This window comes from Schistocerca gregaria, chromosome 3, assembly GCF_023897955.1.
Source record: "Schistocerca gregaria isolate iqSchGreg1 chromosome 3, iqSchGreg1.2, whole genome shotgun sequence".
In the NCBI taxonomy this organism is placed as follows: Eukaryota; Metazoa; Arthropoda; class Insecta; order Orthoptera; family Acrididae; genus Schistocerca; species Schistocerca gregaria.
In genome coordinates, this window is record NC_064922.1 from 72,943,142 (window position 1) to 72,955,936 (window position 12,795).

The window sequence follows — 12,795 nt, forward strand, 5'->3', positions numbered from 1 at the left end:
CTGTCAGTCGCAAGGAAACTGTATTTGAAGGTAAAGGTGATTTTTAGACATGTGTGAAAGACATGTTCTGAAATGCAAGTGTTGTTGTTTGGAGAGCACATCGGTTACGTGTCAGATGTGTAGCCAAGCAGTAATTTGTCGCCATAGCTGCAAATATTAGCCGGTAATATGAAGTGTTGTCAGCTAAAGTCTGATGATGCAGACGACTGTAAGGACGAAGTACCCAAGAGTACCGCTAGGCCGCGCCTCTTTAGCTCAGTGGTAGAGCACTGGTCTGATAAACCAGGGGTCGTAAGTTCCATCCTCACAGGAAAAAGATGAATTTTGGAAATCAGTTGCGCGTCGTGGCCGTATAGCAAACAGTACCTGTGATGACGAACAATTAGCGACAGGCGTTTTTTTAAGAATTACTCTCAGATGCGATTAAGGCGAATGGCGCAGATAAAGCATTTGCCAAAGCGGTACAGCATAAGGTGGGACGAGGCAGTCTGAATTACATTTTATAGATGTATTTCCCACATATCTCAGAGCCTCTCGCGATATTCGTCGTCGTCGTCGTCGTCGTCGTCGTCGCCGCCGCCGCTTCTGCAGAAGTAGCAAATGGCAATCGTAGCAAATGCGGCGAGGGGCGCCCTGCCTTCGATTCCGAATGCACAAAGTGTGTGGTCTTGTTTCTCAGTCTACATTTGGTCGGTCTCGTCAGCGGTTGAATGTAACGAATGGGTGGGAAAGAGCAAGGGGCAGCGGCTGTGTAGAACGAAAACACAAATCCTCAGGGGTGTGAGCGTTTCGAGATGAGTCGTATGCATGTAAATGTTGGTCGTCAGTGACCGTGTGGCCTAATGGAAAAGGCGCTTCGGTCTTCGGATCTGAAGATTACAGGTTCGAATGCTGTCACGCTTGTGTTTTTCCAGTTCTGAAAAAGAAACATAACGTTTTAATGTAGCAATTGAGCAGTACGAAACCGTCTGAATGTTGCTGTTGACCATTTTTTGCTTGGAGATGCTCTTGAGCTTGAAACACACACAACAAGACCGGTGTTAACTAGCGAAATGGTCGGCAGAGTGCCGACACAGCGAGTTTTGACTATCACTTGCACATCTAAAACAACGTCGGGAAGTAACTCGTTCGGCTTTTGAGTCACATAAAGTATGTGTGTTAATTTTGACGCCACTAGCTCTGCATGTTGTCATGCAATTTCTTTACCTCTCAGAAATGATTATGACATAAAAGTGAAGTACGTGACGAGTGTGACGTTAGGAAAACATTAGGCATCATGGAGAGATTCTGTATGGGACCACCCAACCCAAACGAGTACTGTGTGACGTGCTACCCGGCAGGTATTCGCCGAGGTAGCCGGCTAGCTCAGTCGGTAGAGTGTTAGACTCTTAATCCCAGGGTCGTGTGTTCGAGCCAGACGCTGGGCGGAACGGAATTTTGTTCCGCTGCAAGTGTAAATTACCGTTTTTCTGATTAACGAGATTTAATGGAAATAGCAACTTTAAACTTTGCCTACGTCTCTGTCAGTCGCAAGGAAACTGTATTTGAAGGTGAAGGTGATTTTGTAGACATGTGTGAAAGACATGTTCTGAAATGCAAGTGTTGTTGTTTGGAGAGCACATCGGTTACGTGTCAGATGTGTAGCCAAGCAGTAATTTGTCGCCATAGCTGCAAATATTAGCCGGTAATATGAAGTGTTGTCAGCTAAAGTCTGATGATGCAGACGACCGTAAGGACGAAGTACCCAAGAGTACCGCTAGGCCGCGCCTCTATAGCTCAGTGGTAGAGCACTGGTCTAATAAACCAGGGGTCGTAAGTTCCATCCTCACAGGAGAAAGATGGATTTTCAAAATCAGTTGCGTGTCGTGGCCGTATAGCAAACAGTATCTGTGATGACGAACAATTAGCGACAGGCGTTTTTTTAAGAATTACTCTCAGATGCGATTAAGGCGAATGGCGCAGATAAAGCATTTGCCAAAGCGGTACAGCATAAGGTGGGACGAGGCAGTCTGAATTACATTTTATAGATGTATTTCCCACATATCTCAGAGCCTCTCGCGATATTCGTCGTCGTCGTCGTCGTCGTCGTCGTCGTCGTTGTCGCCGCCGCCGCTTCTGCAGAAGTAGCAAATGGCAATCGTAGCAAATGCGGCGAGGGGCGCCCTGCCTTCGATTCCGAATGCACAAAGTGTGTTGTCTTGTTTCTCAGTCTATATTTGGTCGGTCTCGTCAGCGGTTGAATGTAACGAATGGGTGGGAAAGAGCAAGGGGCAGCGGCTGTGTAGAACGAAAACACAAATCCTCAGGGGTGTGAGCGTTTCGAGATGAGTCGTATGCATGTAAATGTTGGTCGTCAGTGACCGTGTGGCCTAATGGAAAAGGCGTCGGACTTCGGATCTGAAGATTACAGGTTCGAATGCTGTCACGCTTGTGTTTTTCCAGTTCTGAAAAAGAAACATAACGTTTTAATGTAGCAATTGAGCAGTACGAAACCGTCTGAATGTTGCTGTTGACCATTTTTTGCTTGGAGATGCTCTTGAGCTTGAAACACACACAACAAGACCGGTGTTAACTAGCGAAATGGTCGGCAGAGTGCCGACACAGCGAGTTTTGACTATCACTTGCACATCTAAAACAACGTCGGGAAGTAACTCGTTCGGCTTTTGAGTCACATAAAGTATGTGTGTTAATTTTGACGCCACTAGCTCTGCATGTTGTCATGCAATTTCTTTACCTCTCAGAAATGATTATGACATAAAAGTGAAGTACGTGACGAGTGTGACGTTAGGAAAACATTAGGCATCATGGAGAGATTCTGTATGGGACCACCCAACCCAAACGAGTACTGTGTGACGTGCTACCCGGCAGGTATTCGCCGAGGTAGCCGGCTAGCTCAGTCGGTAGAGTGTCAGACTCTTAATCCCAGGGTCGTGTGTTCGAGCCAGACGCTGGGCGGAACGGAATTTTGTTCCGCTGCAAGTGTAAATTACCGTTTTTCTGATTAACGAGATTTAATGGAAATAGCAACTTTAAACTTTGCCTACGTCTCTGTCAGTCGCAAGGAAACTGTATTTGAAGGTGAAGGTGATTTTGTAGACATGTGTGAAAGACATGTTCTGAAATGCAAGTGTTGTTGTTTGGAGAGCACATCGGTTACGTGTCAGATGTGTAGCCAAGCAGTAATTTGTCGCCATAGCTGCAAATATTAGCCGGTAATATGAAGTGTTGTCAGCTAAAGTCTGATGATGCAGACGACCGTAAGGACGAAGTACCCAAGAGTACCGCTAGGCCGCGCCTCTATAGCTCAGTGGTAGAGCACTGGTCTAATAAACCAGGGGTCGTAAGTTCCATCCTCACAGGAGAAAGATGAATTTTCAAAATCAGTTGCGCATCGTGGCCGTATAGCAAACAGTATATGTGATGACGAACAATTAGCGACAGGCGTTTTTTTAAGAATTACTCTCAGATGCGATTAAGGCGAATGGCGCAGATAAAGCATTTGCCAAAGCGGTACAGCATAAGGTGGGACGAGGCAGTCTGAATTACATTTTATAGATGTATTTCCCACATATCTCAGAGCCTCTCGCGATATTCGTCGTCGTCGTCGTCGTCGTCGCCGTCGTCGTCGTCGTCGCCGCCGCCGCTTCTGCAGAAGTAGCAAATGGCAATCGTAGCAAATGCGGCGAGGGGCGCCCTGCCTTCGATTCCGAATGCACAAAGTGTGTGGTCTTGTTTCTCAGTCTATATTTGGTCGGTCTCGTCAGCGGTTGTATGTAACGAATGGGTGGGAAAGAGCAAGGGGCAGCGGCTGTGTAGAACGAAAACACAAATCCTCAGGGGTGTGAGCGTTTCGAGATGAGTCGTATGCATGTAAATGTTGGTCGTCAGTGACCGTGTGGCCTAATGGAAAAGGCGTCGGACTTCGGATCTGAAGATTACAGGTTCGAATGCTGTCACGCTTGTGTTATTCCAGTTCTGAAAAAGAAACATAACGTTTTAATGTAGCAATTGAGCAGTACGAAACCGTCTGAATGTTGCTGTTGACCATTTTTTGCTTGGAGATGCTCTTGAGCTTGAAACACACACAACAAGACCGGTGTTAACTAGCGAAATGGTCGGCAGAGTGCCGACACAGCGAGTTTTGACTATCACTTGCACATCTAAAACAACGTCGGGAAGTAACTCGTTCGGCTTTTGAGTCACATAAAGTATGTGTGTTAATTTTGACGCCACTAGCTCTGCATGTTGTCATGCAATTTCTTTACCTCTCAGAAATGATTATGACATAAAAGTGAAGTACGTGACGAGTGTGACGTTAGGAAAACATTAGGCATCATGGAGAGATTCTGTATGGGACCACCCAACCCAAACGAGTACTGTGTGACGTGCTACCCGGCAGGTATTCGCCGAGGTAGCCGGCTAGCTCAGTCGGTAGAGTGTCAGACTCTTAATCCCAGGGTCGTGGGTTCGAGCCAGACGCTGGGCGGAACGGAATTTTGTTCCGCTGCAAGTGTAAATTACCGTTTTTCTCATTAACGAGATTTAATGGAAATAGCAACTTTAAACTTTGCCTACGTCTCTGTCAGTCGCAAGGAAACTGTATTTGAAGGTGAAGGTGATTTTGTAGACATGTGTGAAAGACATGTTCTGAAATGCAAGTGTTGTTGTTTGGAGAGCACATCGGTTACGTGTCAGATGTGTAGCCAAGCAGTAATTTGTCGCCATAGCTGCAAATATTAGCCGGTAATATGAAGTGTTGTCAGCTAAAGTCTGATGATGCAGACGACCGTAAGGACGAAGTACCCAAGAGTACCGCTAGGCCGCGCCTCTATAGCTCAGTGGTAGAGCACTGGTCTAGTAAACCAGGGGTCATAAGTTCCATCCTCAGAGGAGGAAGACGAATTTTGGAAATCAGTTTCGCGTCGTGGCCGTATAGCAAACTGTATCTGTGATGACGAACAATTAGCGACAGGCGTTTTTTTAAGAATTACTCTCAGATGCGATTAAGGCGAATGGCGCAGATAAAGCATTTGCCAAAGCGGTACAGCATAAGGTGGGACGAGGCAGTCTGAATTACATTTTATAGATGTATTTCCCACATATCTCAGAGCCTCTCGCGTTATTCGTCGTCGTCGTCGTCGTCGTCGTCGTCGCCGCCGCCGCTTCTGCAGAAGTAGCAAATGGCAATCGTAGCAAATGCGGCGAGGGGCGCCCTGCCTTCGATTCCGAATGCACAAAGTGTGTGGTCTTGTTTCTCAGTCTATATTTGGTCGGTCTCGTCAGCGGTTGAATGTAACGAATGGGTGGGAAAGAGCAAGGGGCAGCGGCTGTGTAGTACGAAAACACAAATCCTCAGGGGTGTGAGCGTTTCGAGATGAGTCGTATGCATGTAAATGTTGGTCGTCAGTGACCGTGTGGCCTAATGGAAAAGGCGCTTCGGTCTTCGGATCTGAAGATTACAGGTTCGAATGCTGTCACGCTTGTGTTTTTCCAGTTCTGAAAAAGAAACATAACGTTTTAATGTAGCAATTGAGCAGTACGAAACCGTCTGAATGTTGCTGTTGACCATTTTTTGCTTGGAGATGCTCTTGAGCTTGAAACACACACAACAAGACCGGTGTTAACTATCGAAATGGTCGGCAGAGTGCCGACACAGCGAGTTTTGACTATCACTTGCACATCTAAAACAACGTCGGAAAGTAACTCGTTCGGCTTTTGAGTCACATAAAGTATGTGTGTTAATTTTGACGCCACTAGCTCTGCGTGTTGTCATGCAATTTCTTTACCTCTCAGAAATGATTATGACATAAAAGTGAAGTACGTGACGAGTGTGACGTTAGGAAAACATTAGGCATCACGGAGAGATTCTGTATGGGACCACCCAACCCAAACGAGTACTGTGTAACGTGCTACCCGGCAGGTATTCACCGAGGTAGCCGGCTAGCTCAGTCGGTAGAGTGTTAGACTCTTAATCCCGGGGTAGTGGGTTCGAGCCAGACGCTGGGCGGAATGGAATTTTGTTCCGCTGCAGGTGTAAATTACCGTTTTTCTGATTAACGAGATTTAATGGAAATAGCAACTTTAAACTTTGCCTACGTCTCTGTCAGTCGCAAGGAAACTGTATTTGAAGGTGAAGGTGATTTTGTAGATATGTGTGAAAGACATGTTCTGAAGTGCAAGTGTTGTTGTTTGGAGAGCACATCGGTTACGTGTCAGATGTGTAGCCAAGCAGTAATTTGTCGCCATAGCTGCAAATATTAGCCGGTAATATGAAGTGTTGTCAGCTAAAGTCTGATGATGCAGACGACCGTAAGGACGAAGTACCCAAGAGTACCGCTAGGCCGCGCCTCTTTAGCTCAGTGGTGGAGCACTGGTCTAATAAACCAGGGGTCGTAAGTACCATCCTCACAGGAGAAAGATGAATTTTCTAAATCAGTTGCGCGTCGTGGCCGTATAGCAAACAGTATCTGTGATGACGAACAATTAGCGACAGGCGTTTTTTTAAGAATTACTCTCAGATGCGATTAAGGCGAATGGCGCAGATAAAGCATTTGCCAAAGCGGTACAGCATAAGGTGGGACGAGGCAGTCTGAATTACATTTTATAGATGTATTTCCCACATATCTCAGAGCCTCTCGCGATATTCGTCGTCGTCGTCGTCGTCGTCGTCGTCGTCGTCGTCGTCGTCGTCGCCGCCGCCGCTTCTGCAGAAGTAGCAAATGGCAATCGTAGCAAATGCGGCGAGGGACGCCCTGCCTTCGATTCCGAATGCACAAAGTGTGTGGTCTTGTTTCTCAGTCTATATTTGGTCGGTCTCGTCAGAGGTTGAATGTAACGAATGGGTGGGAAAGAGCAAGGGGCAGCGGCTGTGTAGAACGAAAACACAAATCCTCAGGGGTGTGAGCGTTTCGAGATGAGTCGTATACATGTAAATGTTGGTCGTCAGTGACCGTGTGGCCTAATGGATAAGGCGTCGGACTTCGGATCTGAAGATTACAGGTTCGAATGCTGTCACGCTTGTGTTTTTCCAGTTCTGAAAAAGAAACATAACGTTTTAATGTAGCAATTGAGCAGTACGAAACCGTCTGAATGTTGCTGTTGACCATTTTTTGCTTGGAGATGCTCTTGAGCTTGAAACACACACAACAAGACCGGTGTTAACTAGCGAAATGGTCGGCAGAGTGCCGACACAGCGAGTTTTGACTATCACTTGCACATCTAAAACAACGTCGGGAAGTAACTCGTTCGGCTTTTGAGTCACATAAAGTATGTGTGTTAATTTTGACGCCACTAGCTCTGCATGTTGTCATGCAATTTCTTTACCTCTCAGAAATGATTATGACATAAAAGTGAATTACGTGACGAGTGTGACGTTAGGAAAACATTAGGCATCATGGAGAGATTCTGTATGGGACCACCCAACCCAAACGAGTACTGTGTGACGTGCTACCCGGCAAGTATTCACCGAGGTAGCCGGCTAGCTCAGTCGGTAGAGTGTCAGACTCTTAATTCCAGGGTCGTGGGTTTGAGCTAGACGCTGGGCGGAACGGAATTTTGTTCCGCTGCAAGTGTAAATTACCGTTTTTCTGATTAACGAGATTTAATGGAAATAGCAACTTTAAACTTTGCCTACGTCTCTGTCAGTCGCAAGGAAACTGTATTTGAAGGTGAAGGTGATTTTGTAGACATGTGTGAAAGACATGTTCTGAAATGCAAGTGTTGTTGTTTGGAGAGCACATCGGTTACGTGTCAGATGTGTAGCCAAGCAGTAATTTGTCGCCATAGCTGCAAATATTAGCCGGTAATATGAAGTGTTGTCAGCTAAGGTCTGATGATGCAGACGACCGTAAGGACGAAGTACCCAAGAGTACCGCTAGGCCGCGCCTCTATAGCTCAGTGGTAGAGCACTGGTCTAATAAACCAGGGGTCCTATGTTCCATCCTCACAGGAGAAAGATGAATTTTGGAAATCAGTTGCGCGTCGTGGCCGTATAGCAAACAGTACCTGTGATGACGAACAATTAGCGACAGGCGTTTTTTTAAGAATTACTCTCAGATGCGATTAAGGCGAATGGCGCAGATAAAGCATTTGCCAAAGCGGTACAGCATAAGGTGGGACGAGGCAGTCTGAATTATATTTTATAGATGTATTTCTCACATATCTCAGAGCCTCTCGCGATATTCGTCGTCGTCGTCGTCGTCGTCGTCGCCGCCGCCGCTTCTGCAGAAGTAGCAAATGGCAATCGTAGCAAATGCGGCGAGGGACGCCCTGCCTTCGATTCCGAATGCACAAAGTGTGTGGTCTTGTTTCTCAGTCTAAATTTGGTCGGTCTCGTCAGAGGTTGAATGTAACGAATGGGTGGGAAAGAGCAAGGGGCAGCGGCTGTGTAGAACGAAAACACAAATCCTCAGGGGTGTGAGCGTTTCGAGATGAGTCGTATACATGTAAATGCTGGTCGTCAGTGACCGTGTGGCCTAATGGATAAGGCGTCGGACTTCGGATCTGAAGATTACAGGTTCGAATGCTGTCACACTTGTGTTTTCCCAGTTCTGAAAAAGAAACATAACGTTTTAATGTAGCAATTGAGCAGTACGAAACCGTCTGAATGTTGCTGTTGACCATTCTTTGCTTGGAGATGCTCTTGAGCTTGAAACACACACAACAAGACCGGTGTTAACTAGCGAAATGGTCGGCAGAGTGCCGACACAGCGAGTTTTGACTATCACTTGCACATCTAAAACAACGTCGGAAAGTAACTCGTTCGGCTTTTGAGTCACATAAAGTATGTGTGTTAATTTTGACGCCACTAGCTCTGCATGTTGTCATGCAATTTCTTTACCTCTCAGAAATGATTATGACATAAAAGTGAAGTACGTGACGAGTGTGACGTTAGGAAAACATTAGGCATCATGGAGAGATTCTGTATGGGACCATCCAACCCAAACGAGTACTGTGTAACGTGCTACCCGGCAGGTATTGACCGAGGTAGCCGGCTAGCTCAGTCGGTAGAGTGTTAAACTCTTAATCCCGGTGAAGTAGGTTCGAGCCAGACGCTGGGCGGAACGGAATTTTGTTCCGCTGCAGGTGTAAATTACCGTTTTTCTGATTAACGAGATTTAATGGAAATAGCAACTTTAAACTTTGCCTACGTCTCTGTCAGTCGCAAGGAAACTGTATTTGAAGGTGAAGGTGATTTTTAGACATGTGTGAAAGACATGTTCTGAAATGCAAGTGTTGTTGTTTGGAGAGCACATCGGTTACGTGTCAGATGTGTAGCCAAGCAGTAATTTGTCGCCATAGCTGCAAATATTAGCCGGTAATATGAAGTGTTGTCAGCTAAAGTCTGATGATGCAGACGACTGTAAGGACGAAGTACCCAAGAGTACCGCTATGCCGCGCCTCTTTAGCTCAGTGGTAGAGCACTGGTCTGATAAACCAGGGGTCGTAAGTTCCATCCTCACAGGAAAAAGATGAATTTTGGAAATCAGTTGCGCGTCGTGGCCGTATAGCAAACAGTACCTGTGATGACGAACAATTAGCGACAGGCGTTTTTTTAAGAATTACTCTCAGATGCGATTAAGGCGAATGGCGCAGATAAAGCATTTGCCAAAGCGGTACAGCATAAGGTGGGACGAGGCAGTCTGAATTACATTTTATAGATGTATTTCCCACATATCTCAGAGCCTCTCGCGATATTCGTCGTCGTCGTCGTCGTCGTCGTCGTCGTCGTCGTCGTCGTCGTCGCCGCCGCCGCTTCTGCAGAAGTAGCAAATGGCAATCGTAGCAAATGCGGCGAGGGGCGCCCTGCCTTCGATTCCGAATGCACAAAGTGTGTGGTCTTGTTTCTCAGTCTATATTTGGTCGGTCTCGTCAGCGGTTGAATGTAACGAATGGGTGGGAAAGAGCAAGGGGCAGCGGCTGTGTAGTACGAAAACACAAATCCTCAGGGGTGTGAGCGTTTCGAGATGAGTCGTATGCATGTAAATGTTGGTCGTCAGTGACCGTGTGGCCTAATGGAAAAGGCGCTTCGGTCTTCGGATCTGAAGATTACAGGTTCGAATGGCTGTCACGCTTGTGTTTTTCCAGTTCTGAAAAAGAAACATAACGTTTTAATGTAGCAATTGAGCAGTACGAAACCGTCTGAATGTTGCTGTTGACCATTCTTTGCTTGGAGATGCTCTTGAGCTTGAAACAGACACAACAAGACCGGTGTTAACTATCGAAATGGTCGGCAGAGTGCCGACACAGCGAGTTTTGACTATCACTTGCACATCTAAAACAACGTCGGAAAGTAACTCGTTCGGCTTTTGAGTCACATAAAGTATGTGTGTTAATTTTGACGCCACTAGCTCTGCGTGTTGTCATGCAATTTCTTTACCTCTCAGAAATGATTATGACATAAAAGTGAAGTACGTGACGAGTGTGACGTTAGGAAAACATTAGGCATCACGGAGAGATTCTGTATGGGACCACCCAACCCAAACGAGTACTGTGTAACGTGCTACCCGGCAGGTATTCACCGAGGTAGCCGGCTAGCTCAGTCGGTAGAGTGTTAGACTCTTAATCCCGGGGTAGTGGGTTCGAGCCAGACGCTGGGCGGAATGGAATTTTGTTCCGCTGCAGGTGTAAATTACCGTTTTTCTGATTAACGAGATTTAATGGAAATAGCAACTTTAAACTTTGCCTACGTCTCTGTCAGTCGCAAGGAAACTGTATTTGAAGGTGAAGGTGATTTTGTAGATATGTGTGAAAGACATGTTCTGAAATGCAAGTGTTGTTGTTTGGAGAGCACATCGGTTACGTGTCAGATGTGTAGCCAAGCAGTAATTTGTCGCCATAGCTGCAAATATTAGCCGGTAATATGAAGTGTTGTCAGCTAAAGTCTGATGATGCAGACGACCGTAAGGACGAAGTACCCAAGAGTACCGCTGGGCCGCGCCTCTTTAGCTCAGTGGTGGAGCACTGGTCTAATAAACCAGGGGTCGTAAGTACCATCCTCACAGGAGAAAGATGAATTTTCTAAATCAGTTGCGCGTCGTGGCCGTATAGCAAACAGTATCTGTGATGACGAACAATTAGCGACAGGCGTTTTTTTAAGAATTACTCTCAGATGCGATTAAGGCGAATGGCGCAGATAAAGCATTTGCCAAAGCGGTACAGCATAAGGTGGGACGAGGCAGTCTGAATTACATTTTATAGATGTATTTCCCACATATCTCAGAGCCTCTCGCGATATTCGTCGTCGTCGTCGTCGTCGTCGTCGTCGCCGCCGCCGCTTCTGCAGAAGTAGCAAATGGCAATCGTAGCAAATGCGGCGAGGGACGCCCTGCCTTCGATTCCGAATGCACAAAGTGTGTGGTCTTGTTTCTCAGTCTATATTTGGTCGGTCTCGTCAGAGGTTGAATGTAACGAATGGGTGGGAAAGAGCAAGGGGCAGCGGCTGTGTAGAACGAAAACACAAATCCTCAGGGGTGTGAGCGTTTCGAGATGAGTCGTATACATGTAAATGTTGGTCGTCAGTGACCGTGTGTCCTAATGGATAAGGCGTCGGACTTCGGATCTGAAGATTACAGGTTCGAATGCTGTCACGCTTGTGTTTTTCCAGTTCTGAAAAAGAAACATAACGTTTTAATGTAGCAATTGAGCAGTACGAAACCGTCTGAATGTTGCTGTTGACCATTCTTTGCTTGGAGATGCTCTTGAGCTTGAAACACACACATCAAGACCGGTGTTAACTAGCGAAATGGTCGGCAGAGTGCCGACACAGCGAGTTTTGACTATCACTTGCACATCTAAAACAACGTCGGGAAGTAACTCGTTCGGCTTTTGAGTCACATAAAGTATGTGTGTTAATTTTGACGCCACTAGCTCTGCATGTTGTCATGCAATTTCTTTACCTCTCAGAAATGATTATGACATAAAAGTGAATTACGTGACGAGTGTGACGTTAGGAAAACATTAGGCATCATGGAGAGATTCTGTATGGGACCACCCAACCCAAACGAGTACTGTGTGACGTGCTACCCGGCAAGTATTCACCGAGGTAGCCGGCTAGCTCAGTCGGTAGAGTGTCAGACTCTTAATTCCAGGGTCGTGGGTTTGAGCTAGACGCTGGGCGGAACGGAATTTTGTTCCGCTGCAAGTGTAAATTACCGTTTTTCTGATTAACGAGATTTAATGGAAATAGCAACTTTAAACTTTGCCTACGTCTCTGTCAGTCGCAAGGAAACTGTATTTGAAGGTGAAGGTGATTTTGTAGACATGTGTGAAAGACATGTTCTGAAATGCAAGTGTTGTTGTTTGGAGAGCACATCGGTTACGTGTCAGATGTGTAGCCAAGCAGTAATTTGTCGCCATAGCTGCAAATATTAGCCGGTAATATGAAGTGTTGTCAGCTAAGGTCTGATGATGCAGACGACCGTAAGGACGAAATACCCAAAAGTACCGCTAGGCCGCGCCTCTATAGCTCAGTGGTAGAGCACTGGTCTAATAAACCAGGGGTCCTATGTTCCATCCTCACAGGAGAAAGATGAATTTTGGAAATCAGTTGCGCGTCGTGGCCGTATAGCAAACAGTACCTGTGATGACGAACAATTAGCGACAGGCGTTTTTTTAAGAATTACTCTCAGATGCGATTAAGGCGAATGGCGCAGATAAGGCATTTGCCAAAGCGGTACAGCATAAGGTGGGACGAGGCAGTCTGAATTACATTTTATAGATGTATTTCCCACATATCTCAAAGCCTCTCGCGATATTCGTCGTCGTCGTCGTCGTCGTCGCCGCCGCCGCTTCTGC